Source organism: Adiantum capillus-veneris, chromosome 19, assembly GCF_014529385.1.
Source record: "Adiantum capillus-veneris isolate H3 chromosome 19, ASM1452938v2, whole genome shotgun sequence".
Classification (NCBI taxonomy): domain Eukaryota; kingdom Viridiplantae; phylum Streptophyta; class Polypodiopsida; order Polypodiales; family Pteridaceae; genus Adiantum; species Adiantum capillus-veneris.
Genome location: NC_140949.1, coordinates 85,908,353 through 85,912,538, shown reverse-complemented (window position 1 = coordinate 85,912,538; position 4,186 = coordinate 85,908,353).

The following is a 4,186-nucleotide window of genomic DNA, read 5'->3' as shown; positions in this document are numbered from 1 at the left end:
GAATTTGAGACAAGAGAAAATATTACCGCGACGGCCACCTCTCCGGTTGCCTTATTAGAATGGACGTCTTCGAGCATAAAAAGCACATTCTATCTGTTATGACTCATTCTCCTCTTGTGAAATCATAGTTGTATCCTGACCAGCATTACATCATTCTTGACGTTGAGAGTATTCCATTAAAGACATACAGGCTTGGTCAAAATCGAGACCATTTTTATTAGAAAGAATGGTAACAATGTTATCATAAGAAGAGTCTTTCACCGTATCAACGAGAAGTGTAATCAGTTGTTTTTGTGGAATAGGATCACCGGCAGTAACAAGTTTATTAATAATGGATTTGAAAGACTCAATATGTCCCATCATGGCAGTACCAACTTCATATTGTAACTTGTTAAGCAAACCTCTCAAATAAAGTATTTCTGTAACAATTTCTTTTGAAAGTTTGCAATAAGGTACTTCCATACGTCGTGGGAAGTAGGCAATTCATACATATCAAGCAAAAGGGAATCAGTAAGAGCAGAAAGAATATACCGTCGAACTGCTTTATCACGTTGCTGTTGCCAATCCGTATACGCAACATGCTAATCTTCAAATACAGGTTCTTCAGTGTGATAAGCACGTTGTCATGATCCGCATCAACAGGTTGAGACGGACATACACGATTTCCAATGACAATATTAGAGAGTTCATCGTCTTCAAGAATTAACAATATCTTTGTTTTCCAACTAGAAATGGGAAGGAGGAACAGAACGCTGGCCAGAAGAAAAATCGTAAACGAAAATAGTTATAGCCATATTTGGTTGTGAGAAGTGTGCTAAAAGGCCACTCTAAAGAAGGATCTTGATAAATGCAAGCACAAATGCTGACATCGGCACGACATCTAGAATTTTGAAACATGTCAAAATTCAAAGAAACAGGAGGACAATATAAAATAGTGAGAATTACCTTTACACAGGCACTTGTACATAGTCAGCTTAGCAGTTACCAATAGTAAGTACGACCGATATATGTAACATGGCATAATCGGTGAGAACGTAGTATGAACTTATTCTCTTTTTTCTGGAGAAGTTTGTTGGTCTATGTCATATTGATTGAGCATGTTGTCATTGCTTTGCAAATCGGATTAAGAAATGGCATGTTCGTGCGAGCCATCCCCTTAGTGCATACACAACACCCATCACTCTTTTTGGCATACTTGTTTTAGTCGTTCTGGTAAGTCGGTGACCTTAATCATGCCCATGCGTGCAAGCTATCATTATGCAAGCTCTCTCTCTCTCTCTCTCTCTGACTTTTATCGTGTGTGTATATCCAAGGAATTTTTCCAAAAGGCGTTGTCTCCTTGAGCGACGACACTCACGAGAACTCGAGCTTGAATGGTATATTAAGCTGTAGCATATGTGTGATTGAATTGTTTAGGGTGTAAACGCCCGCATCCTTGACAAAGCATTGCCCCGTCTGAAGTGATAGTACTCTGACAAGTCCACTACTGCAAAAGAGTGCGAAGGTTCAAGGAAGCCGTTGGGAATCAGACTGGGATCTCTAGGATTCACGTCGTGCCAATGGACACATTCATGAGAGGAGGTACGTCTGGAGTGTACTTTAACGCACATTGAATACAAGATTTTAGGGTACGAGTGATGCGGACAACCTAGAGAAAGGGAGATTTTATACATGTCTCGACGGTGTAGTACACTGTACAAAATATGTAGCCTGAAGCGGCAAGCCTTATAGGGGAAGAAGAAGATGCAGGCTGCGACCTGCAGCTAGACTGGGCTGCCTGGGGACTTGAGAGGAGGCGACAGAAAGCATGCTGGGTCGCCGAAGTACGTTTATAGCAGACGACAGAAGGCAAACGTCAGCAGAGAATGAAGCGGGCGAAGCCGTGAGCCTTGAGGCCCGAGGGCGAAATTGTGAGACAGGCGGCAGGCCCTTCCCGCACCTGAAGGTCAGCTGGCTGCTGGCGAAGGTCCTTGCGCCTCTTGCCCGCTTCAGTCCGATGAACAACTGTATGCTATTATGGGTAGATAATTATGGGTAACTTATTACCAAAGTGGTACTGATTTTATATTTTTTCCCATCAAGGCGAGAAGTGGTACTGATTTGACTACGTAAGGAAATAGTTTTTATTTTTATTTTTAAGAAGGTACCGTTTTAAAGGAAAAATTACCAAAATACCCCTCTAATTTGTGGAAATTCCCAAAATATCTCTCAAATTTCTAAAATTCCCAAAATACCCTTGTATCTATTTTGGTTGGATTGTTCAAGATTTTGTAATCTTTATTCCTTTTTCATAATTGAGATCCGTTTTTGCATGCTTAACATGTAATTTGCCACAAATTACCTCGCAAAAAAAGGCAATTATGTCTAAAGATAATGAACCAATTTATCTCCAAAGCCTACATAATCGACTCAAATTCTGGACTTAGCATCTTATATTGATAAGCAATGAGTCTTCTTATGAAAATCTACAAATTTTTTAATCTTTGGAGAAATTTAATTTCACAACCAGGGGTATTTTGGGAATATTGGAAAATTTGAAGGGCATTTTGAAAATTTATGACAAAATATTGGGGGTGTTTTGGGCATTTTTGAAATTTGATTGGTATTTTGGGAATTTCCACAAATTAGAAGGGTAATTTGGTAATTTTCCCTTTCTTAAACCAACTTCTAGAGAGAGGTCGTGCAAGGTCGGGTCTCTCCTCCGGCCCCCGGGCTGCTCTGCAGGCGAACGAGCAGCGAGCCGATGGGGGTGAGACCGTCATTAGTAGACTCAAAGGCTGCAACATTGTGCAATTTGGATTAAGGGCATTTTCACACGATCATTGAATTTCAAGTGCCTAGCTTTTATCGTGTGACTGGCTGAGACCTTATAACCCAAGTTACACCATAGTTGAATTCCATTGGACCCCGTCGAAGCTGCAAACTTATATGGCAACCACTGGCAAAAGGGCATACTTGGGAAGTGGTAGTGTCACAACTTCCAAAACACTCGTGTAACCAGCCTAAGCTTGTTGAATAGGGTCACAAGGTAGACTCAATGTTCTTTCCTACTTTTCGAGTGTGTATTTAGCTTTAATAGGGGCCATTACCTTGTGGCTAGAGATACTCTCCCAATATCATCTTATGTAGGGTATTGTGACTATTCATCTCGTTTACCTGTAAAAGTTTGAATCACTTTATGACAACTAGTCACAACCGGATATCAATAGAAGGAATTCAAGGGATAATTACTATATATAAATTGTGTATATCACGTGCATTCAAGAACTATTTTTCAAATGTTTAGTTGTGAATTTTTGACCAAAAAATTATATCTTTTTATTTAGTGTGTAATTTTTTTTATTACTTCCATTTTACAGCACCCTTATGTGTGTAAAAGTGTGAGAAGAAATAAAATTCAATAACCCCTTTTATAGTATTCACTTCATAGTCACATGATGATGAAATGACTCCCCCTTGAGAAGGAGGCACCCTTCTCAACACTTCATCTCCACTCTTACAATACAAGTCATTGTTTATCAACGTGTACTAGAGAGAGAGCTAGCTGTAATTCTTGTCCGCATGGTACGATCACAATTTTAGGTTGGATTTCAATTCTGGTTATTGTTGCAACTTCCTCGTCATGTATTTTCAATAGGCCTCTTGGAATTTTACCCCTCTTTTAGAAGTTGTTTCTACCCTTATAATTTTCATGTGAGGAACAAAGAAGAAGGTAGTTTTAATTAGTCAGTGTCCTCGACATTGGATTCAACTCTTGATACTTCTGGGCTTATGATATTGATTCATTTTTTGACAATTGAGCTCCTTGTATCCCATTGATCTTCAGCATCCCTTGTGTCCTCTCTATCAACTACCACCTCCCGACAATCATCATACATCATTCATATCACACTTGGAGATATTTTTCATTTCAACACTCCTACAATTTGTTTCGGCATACAAAGACTCTCTCCAATTTCCATAAGAGAGTATCATGGTGTGTTTGATGACTACCATGATGAAGTCTTGTAGTGGGAGTGTACTTTTTGCTCTCAGAGTCTTCTAAGAAACCATTTTTTTGAGCCCATTTCTTGGAGGAGTATTTTTCTACATCGACATCAAAGGTAGTATTACCATTAGAGTTCAGAATGAGGCCTCCCTTTGAGTTAAAGTTTAGATTTCAGCAACAAACTTATAGGTGGAGTTT